The following is a 24,914-nucleotide window of genomic DNA, read 5'->3' as shown; positions in this document are numbered from 1 at the left end:
GGAAGGGGAGGTGGGTGGGGGGAGGGTGGTGAAAAGCAGGCCGCTGCACTCGGCGCGCTGAGCCGGGCTGGAGGATGCTGTGTGGGCGCCTCGTCGTCGTCTGCACAGGTGACACAGCCCTCAGGTTGGGCGCCGGCACCCCTGCTGACCCCGTGCTGCTCCGTCGGGGGGCATTGGTCTCCCTGGAGGCCTCCAGGAGGCGTCTCTGCTCTGGCAAAAGTGTGTGGTGCCCACGAGGCACATCTCCGGCTCCCACAAAGCCAAGCAGTGGCTGGAGTTGACGAAGGAGACATCAGGGTGAAGACCAGCAAGCGACTGCAAGGCACCCACAGGAAACCAACCTATACTTGGATGCCACCCCACCCTCCCGCGTGCGTGTGCGTGCGTATGTGTACCCCAGCTGACTCGGCAGTGCCACTCGTGCACTGGACAGAGGCCATGCACTGGGGGTTGCCCATGCTCGTACTGAGCCCGTGGGAGGTGGCCCTTGCTCCGCACACTCGGTGTCTGCTGACAGACCCAGGCTCCCGCTGCACTCTGTCCACCCCCTCCCTGTCCTGTGTCTAGGTTCACATGAGTCTCCAGGGGAATCTGAGTCCTTGCACCTCTGTGGCCACCAACGTGTCTCTCTACATGCTTATTCGAAGGCCAGCAGGGCCTCAGGGATTCTTTTGTGCCGACTGACTTCCTGTAGCAAATTCTTGCAGGTTTCCAACAATTTGCTCTTTTCTGGTGAGCCTCTCCTTCTGTGACTTCAGGCCCAACAACGGGGTGAATGGAAGAGGACCGAAGGTGAGAGCCCTGGTAGGTCAGCGCTGTTTCCACGGGTGCATTAGGCAGCAAAGGCTGTGCCTCATACCTGGGCTCCTGGGGACTGTGCTCATAGACCCTGCACAACAAATTAATCCTAAGAGGGAACCGCTTAGCATGTGGTTTTAATCTATAGGTAGAACTTCTGGAAGATTCTTCACTGTCCAGGTGACGTGAGAATAAGAATGAATTGGTGTCTCCTGCTGTCTGCCAGCAAATGTGGTCACAGAAACATGAATGTGTGGGGCAGCGTGGAGAGCCTCTGCTGAGTCTAGGGCCTCAGCTCCCTTCCCAAGACTTGTCTCCCAGTTACTGCTGGTCCTTCCAGAGGAGTCTTCACGGCCACGTCTTTGGGGCCGTGGTGTCAGGGCCATGTTCTCGGGAACGTGGTCTTGGGGCCGTGATCTCAGGGATGTGGTCTCAAGGATGTGGTCTCGGGGCTGTGGTCTCAGGCCTGTGGTCCCATTAAGCCACACTCTCTCGTCGTCACTGCTGTATCTGCCCCCACTGGTGGTCTCGCCTGTGCCAGGGGTGCTGTGTTCGGGAACCCCCAGTGTCCTGTCCACAGGGTGCTGTATATCTGCAATAGGTGTGGCCCCTCTTTATCTCTGTGCCGCACTGTCACCCAAGCCCTGTGGCAGTGACAATCTGGTCCTGAATCAGACATCTGAGGATCCACACTTCTTAGACTCAGTTCGGGCTCTGTGTGGTGGCTAACAACTCCTGATCTGAAGCTGACGGCCTGATGTCACAGCCCTGCTGACCTGAGCTGTCTGACCTCTGCAGGTCAACCATCCCATTCTGTCTTCTATTTCTAATGGGGTTAAAAACAGTCAGAGCCTCTGGGGTGTGGGGCTGAAGCGGGAGTGCTGTGAAGTGCTCTGCACAGGTGGATACCCACCTCCTGGGATGGCAGCTGTCATTGCTTACTGGTGCCATGGAGGATGGTGAGAGTGTATCGGGGGGCAGCCCCTCCTGCACCTGGGCCCCCGACACAGGTCCACACTGGCCAGTGGCTGCCTTGCCACTCCTGCATCATCTAGTTCACTCCTCGTTTCAGGGTTTTTGAAAGAAACAACTGCAAAAAAGCAAACAAAACAATCAAGCAATAAAAAAATGTGAACTGCAAAGCCATCCCGGGCACCAGCATCTCCAGGTCATGCCTGTGTGGTGAGCCAGGCCTCTCGTGTGCCCTGCCCACCTGCCTGGGGGGGGTCCGGGACGTAGCAGAGTCGGGGCCACATCAGGGGTGTCTGCCCTGTGACGGGGCTGGGGATGGGCCACGTTGCATCTGGCTCTATGCATCTCCCACATCACGGTAGTCGTGGTCACTCACTGACCTGCACACTCACACATGTGGCGCTTCTGAGGACCCCCCCTCATTTTGCTCCTTTTGAGAGCCAATGGCCTGGATGCAGCGATCGCAGCACGGCCTGGGGATATAGGTGGCAGGCAGTGGAGGGAGTGGGCTCTCAGCAGCCCCTGGGCCCTGGCCCTTGAGCCGATATAACCAGTCCTCCCATGAGATGCCCCTGGGGCCTGACCAGAGCCCATGGGCCCACCAGGGGGACCTCGTAAGCAGACCCACCATCCACACCCATGGGTTTCAGGAGTGTCCGCCCTCCTCACCCCTGCAGAAGCTTCTTCCCTGGAGTTCCTGGCGCCTCTGGGCGGGCTCCATGTGGAGGCTCAGGGAAGCCAGTCTGGGACGCGAGCATGAAGGCACTTGTTCCCAGTGTTCCCCGGGCATTCCCACTGGGAGAATCCCAGTCCCTTGGGAGAAGCAGCCAAGGCAGCGGCATGGCCCATGGATCTGGTGTGGCCGGAGGCCGTGGTCTTGCCACCCATCCCTGGAGGTGGGGCTCAGACTGCCGTCCCCAACTGTGGACACAGGGACTTGGCAGGAGCCTTGAGGATGTTTGCAGGAGGCACCAGTGATGGGGGCCATGGGCAGAGGAATGCAGGTGTATTCTGCGGGTGTTGGCCAGCAGGGTCACGGCCGTTGGGGTGGGGGCCACGTTGGGGTGGGGGCCACGTCAGGCCAGCGCTCATGAGCTACAGACAGTGGTCCATACCCATACTGTTTCTTCTTCCCTCGTCTTCTTAGCCAGGTGGCTTCTTGCACCATGTCCATCCCTGAGGTAGCTGTGGGGACAGTGCTGGGTTGAAAATGTGCAGCAAGTTTCCTGAGCTAAGTCACTTTCCACAGCTGACCTGAACCTGGACTCAGGACGTCTTTCTCCGAAAGTGCTGCATGTACCCTTTATTGGGTACTTTCCATTTTCTGGTCTTGGTCCCAAACCAGTGATGGAGAAGGACATGGCTTGTACCGTGACACTGTTCCTCAAAGTGGGTGAGCTTAGCTATTTTAGTTTAAGCATAGACCTAAGTCGACCCATCCTGAGTGTTCCTAAATGCTGGGTGGTCAACCGGAAGAATCAGCGAACTTCCCTTATGGAGGCCAGGTTATACCGGATGCAAACTCTATTGTCCACAGTTGAAAATACGATATTTAAGACTCTATGTAACATGTGACTGTTATTGTACACATGATGGACTCAAGGCTGAGGCACAAACCTACATAATTTGTGGAGCAGAATGCTTTCATCTCTTTACATTCAGTGACCTGGGTGCAGGAGCCCCGTGACCAGATGGCCTCCAGGTCCCCAGCTGGACACTCTTTGCCCAGGTTGATGCAACTTCGGCACTTAAATAGTTCCTTCTCCACTGAGCTTTTCCCTGATCATGTAACGTACGTCTTTGAAAAGTATTCCTCCTGCAGATCAAGCTTTCTGTTTCTGTTTTACAGGGAGGGGGGCACAGGCGGAACCGGGGTGGGGGGCCCTGAGCAGACAGGAGGGTGGTCTACAGCCAGCAGGCCCAGGCCACATGACCCAGGGCAGGTGCAGCGGGGAGCTGGGCAGTGCCACCCGGGTGTGTGCGGCCCAGGGGCTCAGGCAAGGCTAGGGTCTGGTTCCATGGGAGGAGGAGGAAACCCAGCCTCACTGGACCCTTCCAAGCCTGAGACCTGCTACTGTGGAAGTGTTCTTTTAAACCGAAAGGAGGATTCCAGGGTTTGGGCCAGAAAATGTGTTTATTCTAGGTTTTGTGTCTAATTGGCTAGTTGTTATGGGAAAGAACCTCCTGCTTACCTGATGCTGTCCTTGGAGACAGTTGGGACAAGGACCTGGTTTCAGAGAGGATAGAGAGTCTGCAAGGCCACAAGTACCTGCAGCTCATGTGCAGCCTCCGAGATGGACCTCTGCCGGTGACTCCATTGCCAACCTCTGCCAGCTGACCCCACGTGACAGCCCAGAGCCCCTCTGACAGCCCCAGATCTACAGAGGCTCAGTCCCTGTGCTGACCGTGGGTCCCCCCTCCTGCAGGACCCAGACCTGAGCCCCTCTGACAGCCCCAGATCTACTGAAAGACTTCGTACCTGTGATGACCCTGGGTCCCCCCTCCAGCGGGGCTCAGACCTGAGCCAGCAATGTCTGGAGACATGTGGGGGTACCCAGCTCCTGGGATGCATGTTTCCTGACCTGGACCTGAGTACCCAGGCACCAAGTCACATTTCTTCCTCTGACCCCTTTGTACTCTTTGGATGCCCCACAGACCATTTGGCAGGTGTTTATTGAGGGCCCATGGTGAGGCAGTCACCCTCTGGTCTTGGTGTAGGACACTGATGATGATGCTCAAATCCCCCCACTGGCCATGGAGGGTCCTGTCCTGGGCCTCCGCCCTGATCCCCAGGTAACAGGTGCACCATGGCCAGTCCTGTGGGAAGGCAGACTGACCACTAATGTACCTTCCTGCCCCTTTCACTTTGCCTCTCCACTGCTCGGAGCCCTGCCTCCCTAACCCAGACACCCAGAATCTTGATTCCTATTCCTGGGTCCACTTCCCAGGACCTGCTCAGAGACCTGGGTGAAATCCTCGATGCTGCTCCAGCAGCCCCGCCGCAGAGCCTGCTTCTTCTTAGGTCACGCGGCTCCCCTGCTTGCCTTTCCCTAACCATCACCGTCCCCTACTGGGTTGCGTGCCTGGCACGTGTCCCATCCAAGATGAAAATTGCATGGCCTGGTCCTTGCTCGTGGCTCTTGCTTTCCTGCCCCATTTACGGGAATGATAAACTTTCACATGTGAGGCGTGAATTAGGATCAGCAAAAGGTGATGCCATTTTTGTTTTAACTGTGAGGTTAATGTGGAATTATTGTTCTAATTAATTCACACTTCCTTGGGTGAAGATCCCCATAGACAGAAGTTGAGAAACGGAGATAACATTGATTTGTTAGCAAGATATATTACCAGGGAATTTTGGAAACGGAAGAGATTCTTGCATAAAAGGATTGTTAAGGTGATTGCCATTAAAATATAATCTATATTAGCAATTAATGACATGATATGTAATTTGGAGCAACTAGTTAATTTGGTGGGATCATTTTGTCAGAATTTCTAGGAAAATAATGCTTTAAATCTTTTTAAACGATCAAAACACTTTAAAATATTCGAGAAACACCCAGCTGTGTGGAGATTGCTGCAAGAAATTAGGCTCACCTGTGTTCTCCGCCTCCCGTCCCTGAGGTCCACGCTCCGTGGGACTCGGGGAGCCTGGAGGGCAGGAGCTCCGTGGCCGCTGTCGCTGTGGGCCCGTGTTCTGCTCCTTCTCTCAGCCCTAAGAGGTCAGATACGCTTGTCACCGTGGTTACCATCCTTGCGTGCAGACAGAGGGAAACTTAATAACAGAATTTCTATCCTTTATTCTGCAGCTTCACAGGCTTCTCTGAATTTCGTTGGAACGTCTAGTAGAGTCCTAGAGAAAGGGAGACTTTATTTTTATTTTATTTTTTCGAGGGAGCCTCCCTTTTGGCCAGTGAGGTGTGTGAAGGGTCTTGGCGTCATTTTGCACAAAGGGCCTTGACGCAGGACCCTCACCGGCTGCTTCGCCCGGGCGGGTGGCCCTTCCCTGTCCACTGCCATAGTCCACATTCCGCGGTTCTGCATTCGCCAGCCCTGGCCCCTCTGACATGACCCCCCAGAGGGCATTCCTCGCTCTGTTGACAGTGACATGCGTTTGTTTATACTGGTATCGCATTTCTGTAGTGAGGCAGCTAGCCCCTCCTCAAATTAGGACCAGACACAGTACCTGTTTCTGCAGAGAGCAAGACAAATGACGGTTCGGATGTGCTTTATTCTCCCCTCTGCCTTTGGAAACGGCTCCTGCGATCATGAACCTCGCTCTCAGCCGTGGTTGCCAGTTAATGAGCACAGCGCTGGTCAACAGAAAGCTTTGTTAGCGTCTCACTCATAACTTATAAACAAATGCAGCCACGGGAAAGGTTTTCTTCAACACATGGATGCCAGATATTTGAAAGGTTCCTGGGGATTCTGGACGGGGAGCCCTTGCTGCGGTTAATGCGAATGTCAAATCCGTGTGACAATTACAGTTGGACAACACTCCCAAAGTGGGCTTGGCATGTCCCCGTGATCCTCTGCCAGCACGCATTTCTCATGGATGGCAGAAAATTACTCTTTTGCTCTCTCGCTGATCTTCCTTAATGAGTCACGTGCCATGGCCTGGCCCCTGCACATCTGTACCACCTTCCTGGTGGCAGGCACACGCTGTCCATAGACCGGCCGGCTGATTTTCAAGCCTGTCTGATGTTTATTAGTCATGATTGAAAGAAAAAAAAAAACAAGACCAAAACCCAATCTATTAGAATTTATTAATCTGTGGTCGAAGCTCTTGGGTAAATAGTGATAATTTGAGAAATAAAGGACGTTTCATAGTTCCTCAGACTCCAGTGATAGGTAACCTCCTCGCCCACACTTTTGTTCTCGATGGGTGGTCGTGTGGCTGCCTTGCTGCCTCAGGGCCCCTGTTGGTCTCCAGTTGCCCTGGGGTCCCCTGTTTTGGGGACACGATGCCCCTCTAGTGGTTGGACTCACCCAGACAGCGAGGGTGGTGCCCACAACCATGACTTACTGAGACCCTTAATGACTCTCAAACACAAGTACCCCTGTTGTTAGCTGGCCAAGCTTTCAAATTTCGCTGCTATAGGTAAACTCCTTACTCCAGAAGACCCTATTTAAAGACATAACTACTGATGAGTGATACACTAACCCTCTGGGGATCTATGATTCTATTGGCTTGAAACAGCCCTGAAATAATGAGAGGTTGCAGGATGGCTTAGCCACAGCTTCATGATGACTGTGATAGAATATAATGGTACTTGTCCATTGTCTTCCTGAGATTAAAAAGTACAATCCATCATTTAGAAACTGTGGAACTGGCCATAGTAGAACAGGAGAGACCCCACATCACCGTGGGTGAAGTAAATTAAGCATTTGCCTTTGCAGGGATGAGCAGTTCAAGGCTGGTGGGGTGCGTGGGTCCATGGTGTCACAGGCTCCTTTTATCTTTCTGTTCTGCCCTCCTTACCGCATGCTCAGGTTCCATCTTCAAAGCTGCCTCCTGTCCACAAGATGGCTGCTGATTTCTGGCCATCACTTTTACATCCCAGTTCAGAAGAGAAAGATCCAGTGAAAAGCAAAAGAGGAATGAACCCCAGTTGGGTAAAATCCTTTTCCAAAAATTCTACCAGTGACAAAAATGACCTCTCATGGGAAATGCCTATCTACATGCAAGAGAGGCCAGAAATGAAATATTGTTGGGCATTCTGCCCTGATAGGTACAGTTAGGAAAAAAAGGAAATGGGCTTCGGCCAAGCCATGCATGTTTCCTGCCACAAGAGGCAAGTGCACATTACCAGACGCGTCTGCAAACGCTTCCTCTGACCGGGGAGGCTCCGCTGGAGAGTGGACATGGAGCCTCTGCTGGATAGCAGACGAGGAGCGGACCCAGAGCAGACCCAGAGCAGATGCAGAGTGGACTCGGAGCCTCTGCTGGAGAGCAGACATGGAGAGGACGTGGAGTGGACACGGAGTGGACACAGAGCCTCCGCTGGAGAGCAGACGTGGAGTGGATGCAGAGCAGACACGGAGCCTCTGCTGGAGAGCAGACGCGGAGCAGACATGCAGCAGTGCTAATGGAGCCGAACACTCGTGGACCAGTGCCAAGGTTCCTGCCTGAGCGAGTTGCTCCCCCTGGGGATGTGCAAATGTCGCCAGGGGGGCCTGCATCTCACCACACTCACACCCAGCTGAGGACACACCCGACACGGTGAGGACTGGCCACTGCACACTGAGAGGGGCTTGGACTTACTCTGTCCCACGTGAAGCCTGGGCTGGTGTCACACCATTGCCTCCCTATGACCTTGCTTCTGGGTTCTCAGCGCCCTGAAACCCCCTGTCGCTGTAGACCCCCGTCCGTGTAGACCCCTGTTGGTGTAGACCCCCGTTGGTGTGACCACCCTGCTCGTCATAAGGTTGCTGGTGAGGTGCCTGGTGGGTGGAGTGCACAAGGACAGCCTTGCCCCAGTTGTGGGGGACAGCCGGCCCTCCTGTCCAGTGGGTGATGTCCTCCTCACCAGGATCTGATCCGCAGGATGACCCACAATTACATGACCCAGAAACCTGGGATGATTAGTGGAAACAATACGCTTTTGTCCATGAATTCCATAAGTCTAGCACATGTTTCATTTTAAACTAAAAATGCATGATTGGGATTTGTTCTTTTAAATGGAATCTGAATGTTGTCATCTGTCTACAGTCTGCAAGCACATCCTATCACCCACCTCAGCTGTCTATACTGCAGAGCTGTCCTCACTGCTCACCTTAGCTGTCTACATTGCAGAGCTGTCCTCTGCCCGGCAGCCATGGTGCCGTGACACACAGACAGGGGTGCTGGGGCAGTGACTCAATTATACACTAGCTCCCGGGGTTCCTGCTGGGCCATCTGGGTAATCCCTCCAATTTCCTGCACAAAGGGGTGAGCAATGCCAGGGTGCCCGTGGGGGCAGGAAGTGTGCACACACAGCAGGAACGGGAGCCATGTGAGAGACAAGTGCCAGGCCCATGGGGGTGCAGGGGTGGGGGTGGGTGTATGAGACGAGCAGGGAGGGTACAGCAAGGCTCACGGGGTGGGGGGTGACTTGCCGCAGCCTGGGTCCCTTGGCTTCAGCTGACAGGAGGGGAGGCCCGGGGTACGGCCATGAGCCCTGGCACTGCCGGAAGCTGTGGTCCTGCGGGGACGCTGTTGTGACCCACGAGCCCACCTGGCACCGGGGAGAGTGGCCAAGACCACTGCCCTCACCTGACCCTGGCTTCCCCCCTTCTTCCTACCGCCCCCCCCCCCCACTAGATGATACTTTACAGCACATTACATGATTAAAGAGGGAGGGAAGCAAGCGCCCTCTGTGTGGTCTCATAAAATATTAATGGATTCAGAAAGGAAACGTGAAATCAAAGAGCCAGCGAGCGGGGCGGGGGCGGTGCTGGCTGTGGGGTCCGGTGTCCGTGAGGGCAGAGGCGGGGGCTTTGGGCCCTGCCCCGCGAGCGGCCCAAGGGTCAGCAGGGAGGGCCGCTGGGGGTCACTGCGGGCTCCCCGGGAGAGGACAGCAGGGGGTGGGGGTCACGCGGCCTGGCAGGGGCCCCGGAGGGCGCGCTGCAGCCCGCACCCCACGTGGGGCCGTGGAGCCCAGCCCCTGCACCGTCCCTTGGTGCTCTCGGGGGCGAGGGCTCACTGGCAGGGGGCACGCCCTGTGCAGGCCTGGCGCCGTCCTTCGGCCTTCCCGGTGCAGGCCCCGCGCCGTGTGCCCGGGGAGGCCTCCTCCTCCTCCTCCTCCTTCTCCTCCTCCTCGTCTGCTGGGTAACTCGGGTGAGTGTCTGACGTCAGGGGCGCGGGAGCCTGTTCTGTGAAGGGAGCCTGGAGTGGCTGGTTTGAGCTCCTGAGACAGGGGTGCCTGCCTGAGGGCCGCGGGGGCCGAGCCTGGAGGGAAGGAGCCCGGCACCGACCTGCGGGTGCAGCCCTGGCAGCGCCGGGGAGGAAGGAACACCGACAGCAGAAGGGAAACGCTCGTGGGGAAAGCGGCCGTGGGCTGTGGTCACTGCGCTGCTGCGGGAGCAAGGGGCAGGCCAGAAGGCGCACTTCTGCTTCGGGCCAGCCCGGCTCCTGGGCAGTGCCGCGTGGGGCCCCTCCGCGGACATTTGTAAGGAGGCGGGAGATGGGAGATGGAGGCTTCAATACTCCATCAACCACTGCTGGGCCCACGCACCACCCCGTGATCGGTGGGGAATTCGAGCCACCCATCTTACCCCTCGCCGGCTCGCCCTGCCCTTCAGGTACTCCCAGTGGTCCCTCGTGTTGGCCGGGCAGCCAGCGTGTTGGGCCTGCAGAGGAGGCCGCCAGGTCCCCAGCAGCGGGTGCCCCGGCGCCCGGAGGGCACCGCCGCCAGGAACGCCCAGTGCTACTGCAGCGGGCAGCGCAGGGGGCCAGGTGGGTCAGGGCCACCATCCCTCAGGGGACCCCCGGCTCTGAGCTCGCACCTGCTTACCCAGCCATGAGAGGTGCCTCATGGAAGTGACATGCTCGAGTCTGCAGTTTAAACCTCGTGTTGGTACTGCCTGGATGCTGAGGTCACTCTGTGCTTTGTGGACCGAGGACCCACAAGCCTGTGTGTCACCTTCTTTATTCTCCCACAACCATTGGCACCTGAATCCGTGCCCCTCGCGGGCTAGTTTCTGATGAGAGCGGTGACGGGCAGCACTGGGTGCCCATGGAGGATGAGCCTTTGCAGAGGGGCCACCGAGTGGGCATGGCCTGGCTCTGCAGTGAGGTCCTGAGGCCCCGGGAACACAAGGGGTTTACAAAAGTGACGAGAACGTTACTACTTCCTTTACTGGTGTGTATGACGTGCAAGGATGCGCTGGACAGGGTTGCACGAGCCCTGGGGCAGCCATGGCCACGTCCATGCAGGCGGAGGGAGCGGTGTCTACCTCCCAGACTCGGAGGGGGACGCGGGCCGCTCACCCCGTGTAACCGACTGGTTCCTTATCTAAAATGAAGGCCATCTCAGGACTTGGTTAAATTGAAGTTTCGGGTCGAACAGTCTGAGTGACAGGATGTGGGGAAAGGGCGGTGGGAGCCACCAGAGCAACACTGCCCAGTGTCAGCTTGGATGGTTTAGGGAAGAAGTGTGTCCACTTGATCGAAACCATATACCAACCACATCCACCGGATGTAGCGGGGGCGTCAGGGGCGCCTGGGGCCTGTGGGGAGGGCATCCCACCACCAGGTGACGCTCACTGCTTCGTCCCATCAGGTTCCGGCCCGGGCTACACGTGGAGCTGCTGGACGTGGAGCGTCTGTCGGGGGACACAGGGTCCCGAGCAGGATGGCTGGGACCTGTTGCCACAAGGCTGTGGTGTAGACACAGCCCCGTGCCCGGCAGGGAACCAAGGGAGCCTGGCCGAGCCACAGGGGAGGCCGACCGGACACAACCCGCGTCCAGCCTCCGGGGAGGAGCCGGGAAGGAGTGGGGCGTCCGGGGTAGAGGAAGGCAGCCTGCGGTCAGCCCGGGAGGCCAGGAGGTGCCTGCGGCCCTCCCGGAGGGACCGGGCCTTCCCGAGGAAGCCAGCGCCGCAGCCACGCGGTCTGGGGCAGGTGCGGGGATGGTGGGCTGAGCGAGGGGGCTGCGGGCAGGGTGGGGGTGGAGGGGTGTGCAGAGGGGCAGACGCCCTCCTGGGTGTCTGGTTCCGCCTCTGCCGGGTGGGGAGCGGGGCTTCTGTGCCTTCAGTTCTCCCCGCGGCCCTACCCCGCCACCCCCCCCCCCCCCCCCCGCGGGCCCTGCCCCGCCCCCGAGTCCTGGCTCTGGCTCTGCGGGATGGCCCGAGTGAGCGCCGAGCTGCCCCGTGGTGGCGGTCGGGAGCGGTGGGAGCGCTGGCCGGAGGTCTCAGCCACGAATGAAGACGAGGGAGGAATAGAGTTCAAACCGGGTTACACTGCTTCACGCGTGCAAACAGGACATTTTATGAAATTTGGGATCTTTCATGTTCTGTTAAAAATGAGAAGACGTTTCCCATTTGGTGACACCACCGGGTCTCTCTGCCAGCAGAATAGGGCGTAGGTGGGCTGAGCCCATGGGGGGTGTCCGCTAGTCTGCTAGAGGAGCTAGTGCTGGGTCCCCCACCGCCACCTGGAGGGTGCTGGCCGTGCCTGCCCCCGTTCTTGGAGGGGGCGTCACCTGGAGGACTCAACACCAGCCACGACCGCCACCAACCGACTACCCGCGGGAAGAGAAGGGGAAAGCGAGGCATAGGCCACCAAGTGACCTGCATGGAGAAGAAGAAGCGAGTGAGGATTCGGGCCCCAAGGCCTGTCTGTGCCCTGGAGCATGACCAGCCGGCCAGCAAAGGTGGCCACGGTGCGCACTCGGGGTGGCCTGAGCCTCGGCCAGGTTGCATGGAGACTCCCGATGATCCTGCTGACATCTCGCCACTCTTGCTGGGAAGGAGCCCTGGGATGTCAGTGTGCAGGCGTCCGGGGGGTGTCTGGCGGGTGTGGAATGACGGTTGCCCACCTCCCGTGAGTGCACCGGCATCCACAGCCACCAGCTGCCTGCATGTGTCCAGGGAGATGCCGCATCATTCTTGGGGACCCCTCGGCTGTCTTGCTATCTGATGGGCAGTGTGCGCCATCCATTTAATGGGATGCTTAAGGGGATGACTTTGATGGAATCACAGAGCCTGATGAGGCAGAGACATTAACAAAAAATATTTTTTACCTTACATTTATTTACAAGCGCTCACATGTAGCAGCTCTTTGTGAAAGGACTAATGCTTGTTTTATATGATAATAAAAAGTACAAAATACTCGTTCTCTGTCTCACAATCTGATAAGATCTGGGTCTCTCAGGGCTGCGGAAGGGACATGGCAAACATCCTGGGATGCATTTGTGATGACCAGTCGTGCCTCGGGGACACTCCCCCCTAGGCCTGTCGGCCACTATGACACATTTACGAGGTTTACCTAGGGGTGTGCCCACTTAACTTGTTCTGGGCATTACGGGCTGGTAGGTCGGCTCTGGGGAGGGGTCCCAGACAGCCAGGAGGTGGAGTGACTTCCATCTTCCAGAGAAACTTGCCACAGAGGAGCAGCTGAGATGCTGACCCTGTAGCACCTTCTGCAGCGTCCCGGGCAAATCCTTGACTTCTCCCGTTTCACTACCATGTCACAGTCTGACTGCCCCTGGAGTCACCTCTGCCCTCTGGGGAACGGGGGAGGGGCTGGATGCTCACACACACTTGCCACTAAATGAATGACGTGATTCCCTTTGATTGTGGTTGAGAATGTGAAATTTGCGCTGCACAGACTGTCTCATGTCAACAGAGCAACTGAATTTTTTTGTCAAGTGAATTTGAATAAAATATTGAGCTGATTTGTGAAAAATCTTTTTTGGCTCCAGGGACCTTAGTTGCCTGAGCTATAAAGTCCGTTTTTTTTTAAACCAGTAAGTTTGACCCTGTTCTCTTCTCTTCTATTCATGGCCAAGTGCTAAACAGAATTACTCTTACCACGTGAAGGGCTGACTCACTGACATTTCCGTAGCATACATAAAACAACAGATTTAATGCTTTAGTATTATGCCAAAAATTATTGAAAAGCTTCCCTTGCAGCTGCCCATCCAACTCCCATCAGCCTTAGAAGAAATCACTGAACTGTGTTCAGATAGTTACTAGTTAGTAACTGGTAAGTGACACTCAGTGAGCTCACTCCTGCATTTGTGTGTGTGGCCCTATTGATATTTAGGGGGCAAGTGACATTTCAGAGCGGGGTCATTTCTCCTGCATTGATCTCAGCACAGCCCCATATTTACGACGGTTTGCAATACGATGATGATTAATGACATGCACTCTGATTTGGAGGGCTCTGCACCGTTAATATTCATCACACGGGTTGACCCTTGCCGTCCTTGGGGATAGCGGGGGACCAGGTGTATCTGTCCCACAGGAAGGAGACAAACTCATGGCGGGCACTTACTCTGCGGGGACAGACCCAGCCCAGGGACTCAGGCCCTCCAGCTTCCTCACGTGGTGGCAGCTCCCTGTCTGGCCGCAAACGGCCCCACTTCCAAGTGTTTCTGATTTACTAGAAGGTGCAAAATGCAAACCCTGTGTGTTCTGGGCCCGCGATTGCTGTGCCGGGGTCATCAGACTGAATCCAGTCCCACCAAATGCCATGGCGTTCTCCAGGGCTCTTGGTTTCCTGGGCTCCGCTTCTTCATGTTCCTGCTGGTTGTTATGGCACTCGGGGTGTCGTGGGTGTGAAGAGCACCCATGCCCTCTCCCGGAGGCTTTGGCAGAGACTTCCGGGTCTCCTGGGAGCAGCACCCATCACTGAGCTCTGCGTTCCTGGAAAGCAGTGCAGTGTCTACTGGGCAAGAGGGTGGCGGCAGCATTCTGAGTGTTGGTTGGTTAGCTGTCAGGGGCTCAGGTGGGCTCTGTGCTGACCCGTCCAGCAGGGAGGCCCCCTCTGTTGAGTGTGGATGACTGACCGCCCCATGGGGTCTGCCCGTAATATGTGGGGGCCATTGTAGGTCCTTCTCCTGTGAACACGGATGGGGCAGGTCCCGTGCTGAAGACACCTGATGGGCAGAAATGTCACTTCAACTGCAGAGACAGCATCATTGTTAGTCTTCATGTCCTCGAGCGTCTTCCTCCCTGGCCCAGGGGTGTACAGTTTCAGTTTTTATTTGATGGTTTCAGGGGACCCTAGGGTCAGTACGAGGGTGAGGGCTGGGCCCCCACTGCCGGGGACACAGATATGACAGATGCTCCCCCAGGACCTCAGAGGCCACTGGGCAGCTGAGGCCCGGTGGGCAGCAGCCCTCCCAGTGGTGGCGGGGCACCCAGACTGCCTCGGGTTTCTGGCTGTGTTCCTCTGGTCCCCCGCACTTACCCCTCAGCCCTGGGCCCTGGGGTCGCTCACCTACTCAGGGACGTCTGACCCACCAGCTCCTGCCTGCAGGCCGCCTTCCCAGCGCACTTCTGGCTGTGTCCCTGATTTGGATTCACATCCTCAGCGGCCACCTGCCATGTCCTGTCCATGAGGGCCCTGCCTTTCTTGCCCCCTCACCCTGAGGCTCCATGCACACCACCCCCCGCCCAGGCCTTGGGTGAAGGGTCCCGTGTCTGCCTTCCCTCCTCTGCTGTTGGGCCCAGCAGCTCTGACTGGCAGATGTCGCTGGTCCTACAGCAGCCCACCCTGGATCGTGTCACCCGATGGAGGAGGCACCGCGGTGTCATTGGGAACCCAGCCCCCTACAGGCCGCTCTGCCCTGGAGCCTCCCTGAGCGTGGCTGAGAACCAGGTGGGCTTGCCAGAGCCTTACTGTTGTCCCTGCGGACACCCCCTCGTTCTTTGCACCCCCGGCTTGGCCTCTTTCTTTAAGTCGGAACATTTTCCACTCCAGGCTGTGGTGACACTGGCTTTTCCGAAACGCCCTTTGAATTGTCACAGTCTGACTTGAGACACTTCAGCGTTCCCATGATGACAGTGGGAGTGGGTCCAGGTTCCCAGGTTGTACTGCTGAGGCTGTGTGCCTGTTCCCCAAGCTGCCCAGACTATCTTACTGAGAGCACAGGGACTGCATCCCGGAGTCAGAGACACGGGCGTGGGCTTCCTGGAGGAAGTGATGTCTTTGTGCAGTCTAGCAATCCCTTCCAGCTGGGGACGGGCAGCCTTAGGCTCTTGTCAGGGGGCTTAGGGGAGTGCGCAGGGGTTCACAGAGGTCACAGTGGGACTGGTGTCCACACTTGTACCTCCCCGAGGACGCACCTGCCGTTGGAGACTGCCAGGGGAAGGACACAGAACCCGGTTTCTTGACGGCCACCAACCCCTGAGCGAGCAATGACTGAGGGACACCTGGACTTTGGGTGGTTTTAGTGGTAATATCACTTTGTCCACAGTGTGTGGGATGCGATGGCAGCAGGTTTTCATGATTCAACTGTGTGCACCTGCTTGCCAGCCATCAAGCTCGTACCCAGATTGGCCTCCCTGGGAGTGTTTATAGCACATAGACAGCAAACACTACAAGTGGGTGTGCATGTGTGTGTTTCTGGGGGGCTTGCCTTATCCAAATGTTTTATTTAAATTCAATTTAGTCAGTAAAAAAAATAAATAAATTCAATTTAGTTCACACATAATGTATCATTGGTCTCAGAGGTAGGGATCAGTGATTCCTCAGTCTTATATCACACCCAGTGCTCATCACATCACATGCCCTCCTTCATGCCTGGCACCCCGTGACCCTGTCCCCCCACCCCCTCCCCTCCAAGGGTTTCCCGTGATTAAGAGTCTCAGTTTGTTTCCCGTGATTAAGAGTCTCTTATGGTCTGTTTTCCCGATTTTGTCTTGTTTTATTTTCTCCTTTCTTCCCCTGAGATCCTCTGTTTTGTTTCTTAAATTATACATATGAGTGAAATCATTTAATTGTCTTTCTCTAACTGACTTATTTCACTTAGCATAGTACCCTCCAGTTCTAGCCACATCATTGCAAATGGCAAGATTTCATCCTTTCTGATGGCTGAGTCATATTCCATCATATATATAGACCACATCTCTTTTATCCAGTCATCTGCTGATGGACATCTGGGCTCTTATTTTGGCTCTTGTGGACATGGCTGCTGTGAACTGGGATGCAGGTGCCCCTTCAGATCACTACATCTGTATCTTTGGGGTAAACACCCAGTAGTGCAATTACTGGGTCATAGGTTAGCTCTATTTTCAACTTCTTCAGGGGCCTCCATCCTGTTTCCCTGGGAGGCTTGTTTTAACCTCCTGCCAGCATGCTTGGGTTTGGGACTCTTTGACAGATGTGGTCCACAGGATCCTGACCTGGAATGCCCGAGCCACTAACAAGGCATCAGTCAGAAATCACAACTGCTGAGCTTCTTGTGAGGAGTCCTCGAGTGGCCAGAGCCACACACCCTCAACGCCGAGGGTTGCTCCTTCTCTGGGAATATCATTACTTACAAAGGGCGTTTCCCCCATAAATAACTGCAAAGCTGGGTGAGTTGGGAGGGCTACGCCATCTCGCTCTTCCAACCATGGAGTTTACGCTGCATGTGGTTAGGTCATGCCTGAGAGGAGATACTGCTTTGGGTGTGGGGAGGCCTAGCGACCGGTCAGCTCTCACTCACACCCTCCGTGGGCGTCCCGGCTGGCGAGGCTGGGTCCCTCATTTCCATGCTCACTGAACATTTGGTTTGCTAACAGACTTCCCAGGATATTCCCTTCTTTTTTCAAAATATTATTCTATATTGTGCTTTAGAAAAACAATCATAAATGACAAAAAAGGTGATGTCTGAAAAAGAAATGCACACTTTCTGACGTTGTTTGGGTTCATTATTGCTTTGTTTTAACTGGTATTTAGCAGCCAACAGTGTAACTGCTAATTTTAACAGTTAAATTTACAGTTTTAAACAGTTTTTATGATGCCCAGCTACATCAACATGACAAGTCTACTGTTAAAATAACTGTTTGAACACTGCATTTATATTTGAAAACACTCTTTGTCACTGCTAAATTGACTCGTTTCAACTGCTATTTATTGTCAAAAACATTTTTTTTTTAAATTACAGAGTGAGAACATAGCAGTTTCTATAACTTTGAAATTAAGTCACTCAAACTACTTGGAATACAGGGAAATATTGCATTTTAAATGGCTCCTATTAAAAAGTGGGGAAATCATGTATTACCTTTACGCTGAAGACTATTAAAGTGATTTGTGGTGGGAATGAAGCTTTACTACGTGTGGTCATGTACCCAGACGCCAGGCTTTGGCTAGAAGCTCCAGGGAACCTTCCATTCCAGACTATTCCTTGAAAATGCAGTGTTTGTCTTGTGGTTACATAGATTTATCTTCAGAGGGGAAAATTGATTATAAAAATTAGCATCGTTGATATTGAAGTTCAAAGATTAAACATGATTGTTATCATTGGGAAGATGTTTACATTATTTTATTATATAGTATATAATTATACAACTATATAATTATATGGCATGTATCATATATTTATTATTTTATATATTGTATATACATATATATTATTTTATTATATATTATATAATTATAATTATATTATATATTATTTGTTTATGCAGGAAGAAATTTGGAAATTTTTTTAAAAGTGCGCACTTGGAGCACGTTCCAGGGAAAATTCAGGACAGTACCATCTTCGATCATCTAACTTGTCATATTTTTCTAATATATATGTCACATATGGATCCCTTTTAAGAACTTGTGGCGGTGTGGCCACCACCATCTTGGAGGCCTGCCCTCTCTCGGGGCCTCGGCGGGAGCCACGCACAGGCTAGCGGAGTCAGGTGGATGGTGAGCACAGTGTTCCCCATCATTCACGGCAGAGAAAGGACGGGTAAACCAGGAATCAAATGCAAGTGTGGAAAACAGCCATGAAAGTGTCAAACATTTCTCTAAGAAGATGTAGGTTTTTTAGGCAGAGCCATCATTTTTGTTATTGTTTGTTTGTTACAGGAAAGGGAGGAAACGTCTTTGAGTGAGTGGCAGTTTCATCGAGAATTTGTGGGTGGTCGTGTGAGTCCCTGGGTGTTTACAGCACATGGTTGGTCCTAACAGTTTCCAAACGGGGCCTGGGGTTTGGGACACCTCTGCTGATGAGTGGGCACCAGTTGGACCCAATTTCACTTTATAAACAAAGAAGCAACCCAAGCACCGTGTTCCTTTGCTGTGTCTACCTGTGCCGTGTAGACCAAGGTACAGGACGGTTGTGCCTGGTGAAGGTTTTCCCTTGGGGCTGACCTCCCCAACACCCCATTTCCTGGATGCCCCTGTGGGCAGTGTGCTCTGAGAGCCCTTGCACCTTCCTGCATATCGACTGTGACCCTCTCTGGCCATGTGTCGGGAGTCCTGATGTCCGGGTGTCCGGGCCCTGTTGGCAGAGCTCCCGCTGGGCCTCCCAGCTGCAGGGTCTGTGCAGAGTGGTGACCCAGCCTTGTCCCGGGAATGTGGCGCCACATAATTTTACCGAAGCTACTCTGTGCAGGTTGGTAGAGGGTCGTTGACACGTTTTCCCCGTAATGCCGTGAAATCTGTGATAGGACCAAGCTCATATCGTCTTCATTCTTACTTGTGTCCTCAAACACCAACACAATAACCTCGACCAACCTACTGGTAATCAAAGCAAACTTCCTCACTTTTGGGTCATAGATTAGCCGATTTCAGAAAAAAATAGACCCTCGTTTTCTCAACACTTAGTCTCTCCCCCTGTACCCGTGTTCCTGGACCTACTGCCATTTGCGTGTCTCCTCCTGACTGAAGTGTTCAGTTACGTGCACAGGGCTTCACTGTGCAAAATCTGCAGATAAACTCAAACTCAATATGTGGATCTGTACTTGGAAAAGTATTGGATCATTATAAACTTTTAAATGCAAGTGAAAACAAAGCAACTCACTAAATATTTCAATTTGCCCACCTGTTCAAATTACCCACCACAATGGGGTTGCCATTCAGTCTATTCTTTCTCTACTTTTTGTGTCATTGTTTCAATTTAACAATAGATGCAAGTTAATAAAATCCAATTAAAGAAAAGGGAAGCAGTTTGTAATGGTTCAGATAGAATATCTGCTCATGAATAATTAGCATAAAGAATATAAATGTTCAGTAAAGATTTCAAGATGCATCTGTAGCACCAATGTCTTAATGGGATCCCACAGCCACTCCTACCTGTGCTGCGGGCCTCTGTGTGATCGTAGCTTCAAATAAAGGTTTAAAATATGTCCGCGGAAAGATTTAAATAAAACTATTATTCTGCATTTGCACTTTGGCTCACAGTCTTCGCAAGTGTGGTTTAAACTCCTCAACTGGAAAACCAGTCACTAGGTAGTCATCTGAGTGAAGGGCTGATGCCCCACTTATCACTCTTGTGAATCAATGGGCATTCCCCGTCCAACACCTGGTGGGTGACCAGCCAATTAGTCCAAACAGTTGAGCCAGTTGTAGCGTGTATAGACACAGCCCAAACTTCCACTGGAAGGATAAGCATTCCGAATCTAAGATAATTTCAAACAGACCCGTACACACTGCTCCTTTGAGGAAATGCTTCCCCCAAACACTTACAGAACTAATTGACCAATTAAAAAATATTCAGGAAGAGTGAGTGCTTGATCTAAAACTTTCTGACAAGGCTGCTCTGCGCTTTTTGTTTAATAGGCTTCCAAACATATGTTCCACACACATGGACGAAGCCATCAGGGTCCCCTTAAATGTTCTTCCTGCAGATGCCGGTTTGCATTCATGCTTCGGCGGAGTAGAAACCTCTGTCTGCGGCACGGCATGTTCCCCTGGAAGCCGGCCCTGCACAGTTACATAATCAGAAGCACCGATTTGGTCAAACACTTGGTTTTCCGATCTACTCCTCCAATGCTCAGACTCATTTCCATGGAGGCCACCCCAGGTAGGGTGGCTGGGGGTTGATTGCGAGAATGGCCTCCCTGTGTTATGTTTAAAGGCTTTGTTTTCATTCCCCTCTCCCCCCGACCCCTGAGTCAGCCAGGGGGTGTCCTCACGGGAGGGTCCGTCTTCTTAGCTGATCGTCTCCATCCCTGTGAGTGGTTAGACACCAATCGGGCTCTTCCCCCCCGGAATCAGGAGGATTCCTGTGGGCAGCCCAGGGCTTGGAGCCCAGCCGACCTTGGAAGGCACCGCCTCTCCCAGGCCCTGGACACCCCCACCTGGACACATCCTTGCTTTCCTGCCCTATGGTGGTGGCCTGAGTGCACATCCTGGCTGCAGGCAGTGGGATGTCCCTGGGCAAGCACCCTGCGTCTCCACCTGGTCCTGCCATTTCAGGCATGAGGGGAGGGATATAGGGACATGCTGCACTCATTTCTGACTCTTTCATCCAGTGGTTCTGTACTAAATTGCCAGTACCAGCATGGGGTTGATGGAAGCCCCAAAACACTGAGCTTATGCCCAGGCCCAAATGTTTGCTCACTCAGACACGGTCCAGGCCGAGGAGACTAGCATCTCTCAAGCTTTCACTTCTGGGTGAGCAAACCAGGGCCTCCTGTGTCAGCAGAAGAGCAGCCTGGGGTCTGGGGCATGGACACAGCTTGGTTTATCATGAAGTTTGTAGGGAATACAGCACTGGGCTGTAGCCTGTTCTCCAGGGAGCAGTAGACTGTGGGGACCTGCAGGGCCTCCCGGCTCCACGCACTGCTGGGCCGGCTGTGGAGGGCATCCCACACCCCTATCTGCTACATGTCTCCCAGGGGCTGATGGTGAGACCCCCCTGCTCATCTCAGCTGGCCCTGTGACCAGTCAGGTGACTCTGGCCACCTGCTGGATCCCACTCTTCCACGGAAAGGCTGGCAGCTGAAAGGGACAACCCAGGGTTATTTCAAACTCCAGGTAAGACTCTAGCTCCTGAGATGGCGGCACATCCAGGATGATTTAAGAAAACAGGAAACATTACCCCCATCAAGAACTGGCTTCTATGTCCCCCGGGGCCACAGCACCTGTGTGGACACTGGTGTCCAGGGACTGAGTAGGGTGTCCCTCTCCCCCCTCTGGAGCTCAGTCCATTCACTTCTCCTCCATATAGACTCAACCTCAAGGCTCTTCTGGCCTGCAGGTTCTTTCTCAGCTCACTTTTACTATTTTCCAGGGCCAGCCGAGTCTTAGTGGGCCTCTGACAATATTTTTGAGTACATGGACATCGTGCAGTGGCTCTTCCCAAACAGGGCTCACAGCTCCAAGGGGTCATTTCCGGTCCTTCTGCTTGGAAGTCTGCCCTGGTCATTTCCCTTCACCGGGGTACAGGACAAACTAGGGTACAGGACAAATCGGGGCTGCCTGAGTCCCTGGGACTTGAGCAGAAAGGGAAACCCAGGCTCCATTTCACTCAGATTCTCAAACATATGGACTGGGGCTTCTGTTCCAGATCCTATAGGGATCCAGCCTGGATCCAGAAGGAGGCAAGGAGCAGGGTCCCAGCCAGTGGAGGGAGCACCATGAAGTTCAGAATTTCCGCTCTGGATTCTGTGGTTCTAGGTTCTATCATTCTGTTCCAAGCAGCAAGCAGGAACATTCAGGCGGCTCCCAGGGGGAGCATTCACAGGTCAGGAGGTGACTGAGAGCACACAGAGCATCTCTTACAGCAGCAAAGCATTATCTCCCACCCACAGGTGCCAGGGATGCTCCTTTGGGGAAAGCTGGTCAGGAGCTGTGAAGGCTGGAGGAGAGAACACTGGCCAGGCTCTGGGCAGACCGCAGGGCGGGCAGTGAAGTGTGTGCTGAGAGAAACAGGAGGATTCTGGTCCTTAGGAGCCGCAGAGCTACCAGGAAAGGCAGGAGGAACACAGGAGCGAGGCTCGGGGCTGAGCCCACACCCCCAGGAAGGGAGCATTAGAAATACTGCAGACAGCAAGGTTGTGAGACCTGAAACCTTGCCGGATGCAGGGGCACATATGACCAGGAAAGGGTGGGGCAGCCTGACTAGGACTGTCCTCAGGAGGGAAAAGCCTCCTGCAGCCAAGCCTTCCCTCGTTTTGCAGCCTGGAGCTGGATGGGGAGCCAGAGCTTGGGAGGTTCAAGATGTGCTGTCACATAGCCTCCTTCTGCTTCACTTGACCTGGCGCCCTGGGACGTGAGTTGGCACCGGAGACTGATGACAAATACCCCATGGGCAGCTCTGCCAGTGGAAAAGCTCGTCCATTCCAGCCTAGACACCTGCTCACCAACCTGTATGCGAAAAGTCAAGGTTGCTCCAAAGGTCACCAGTACATATGTCCCTGTGCCACCTGGTGGATGGTAGCCATTCTTCTCCTTGGATTTCTAGTGTTTTCTGCACAGGCGTGGTTTTGCATGGAGGGTTTATTGATGAAGAAGAAAGAGCTCCCTTTGTCTTCTTGCAAAGGGACCATCATGTCAGTGTCATGGAGGCTTTGGTTGGTGGTGTGAAGACTATTAGGAAAGTCACAGCAATGTGGGCTTGTTTGTTACACAGATGTGGAGCAAACAGGTTGTGTTGTGGCCCCTGAGAAGGATACATCAGCATCTGAATCCCCAGAGCCTATGAATCAAACCGTATATGGCAAAAGATGTGATTAAGTTAAGGCTCTTGTGAGGAGGTGCTTATCCTGGATTATCTGGTGGCCCTAAATGCAATCACATGTATCCTTATAAGATAAACTCAGAGAAGGGATGACACAGACAGAAGAGGGGAGGACACCTGACCATGGAAGCAGGAGGTTGGAGCCACCAGGGGCTGGAAGAGGTGGAGAACGTGTTCTCCAGTGGGCTCCAGAAGAAATCCCGTAGACACCTTGGGTCGAGCCTCTGGCCTTCAGACCATGAGACAATCAATTTCTGCCAGTTTGAGCCATCCAGCTTGTGGGGACGTATTACGGCCATCTTAGGAAAGTGAGGCAACTTTTTCTTTTCTTTTTTTTGGGGGGGAGGCACCCTTTTCAAGAAGACTGTGAGCTGTGTATCCATCAGGGTGCGGAGGAGAAAAACTGCATGTTAAGTGCTGAGTTTAATGATGAAGTGAGTGTATCTCTAGCTGGCCTCAGCCCTGGAGGATACAGACAGGCACTGCTCCTAGCAGAAACTGTGGGCTGGCTTTCAGTGTCTTCTGTGTAGGACCTTTCCTGTGAGTGAAGACACTGCAGCAGTGTCACCCCCACAAGGCAGGGGGTGCCCCCCAAGAGCCACTCTAACTTTGGCTGCTGGCCAGTGGCTAGGGTTTGTCCCAATATAGCTCATCCAGGGACCTGTTGACCTGAAAAGGAAGGAAGACATCCTCCCCTACGGAAGCCACAAGAATGAACTTGCTGTGCCACTGGGAGTCTCAGGAGCCAGAGTGTCAGGCTGGTGGGCAAGAATTTGTAGTTGAGGACATGCTTCAGACTCCCAGGTGTCTTGGGGACAGAGCAGACCTACTCTGAGGGCCTGGAGAAAGTAACCCCTGTGCTAAGCAAGATGGAGAGCCCTACGTGGCCAAAGATGGTAGAAGAAGGGAGTAAATGCTCAGGCAGGTAGGCAGGCTCCAACTCATAGGTTGTGTGGGTTCCAGAAGAGCCCCCAGGAGCATGTTCTATGGGAAGGCCCGGAAGATAGCCATCCACCACAAGAACACCCTGTGAGAGGCGGACCTAAATTGCTGAAATGTTTGGTGGAGGCTGTCCTCACGGTCCAGCGATGGGCTGCTTATTAGCTGTAGGGGTGTTGGCCATTGGAAGCGGGAGAGGTTGGGCCATGGTGCTCAGGGGGCCAGGTTTCCATGACCTTCAGCAAAGTCAGAGAGCAGCCAAGGGGCCTGACCTATAGTGAGGTAATGGTGGGACAGGATGCCCCTTCAGGAAAGGGACAGGCATCCTGGAGGGTCCTGTCAGCATCCACAATGAAAAGAGAGCAGGGCAGGTAAGGGGCTGAGCGTGGCCCCCTAACAAAACCAAGATCCTAGGACTGAGCCAGTTGTCAGATCCCGGAACCTGCTGAAGGAAGTGAGGAGGATCCTTTCTGCTTGGATCAGACCCTGCGGTGTTGGAGCCTGGTGAGAACGTGCTGGTCCTTGGTCCTGGAGCAAGGCTAGGCCACCCGTAGCAATTATCTGCTTTCTGAGCATCAACCCTGGAGTGTTGGTGAGCCCTGAAGCTCCGAGTGACCTCCCGCCCCCTGCCCACTATGAATGCAGAAAGTCTGGACAGGCCAGCTGCAGGCCACTGCAAGATGAGGATGGAACTGAGCAGGATCAGAGGTTCTCTGTGAGCTCTGTGGTCAGGGACCCACACCCTAATGTCACCCCCTGCCCTTAACCCTTGCGTACGATGGCTTGGTTCATAGACGGGTCACCTGATAGCACACGAGTGCGGCATGTGCCAGCGTGCACTCAAAAGCTTTGCCCAACAGGAGCGTAAGCAACTGACTGGACAGTATGGCCGGCCCTCGGGGACTAGTCAGCCTCAGACGCAATATATACATCCAGCAAGTATGGTTGAACGTGTGAGTGAACCAGCACATTTTACAGGATCAGACACCGTGATACAAACTCAGACAGGGAAGCCAGCCACAGACCACACCCACTTGTATGCTATTTTTTCTGAATCACTTTTTTTTTTTTTGAAGACTAAAGCTTCATTTTGGGAAAGAGATAGAATTC

The sequence above is a fragment of the Vulpes vulpes genome, chromosome 5 (genome assembly GCF_048418805.1).
Source record: "Vulpes vulpes isolate BD-2025 chromosome 5, VulVul3, whole genome shotgun sequence".
Lineage (NCBI taxonomy): Eukaryota > Metazoa > Chordata > Mammalia > Carnivora > Canidae > Vulpes > Vulpes vulpes.
Note: the sequence above shows the minus strand (reverse complement) of the source record.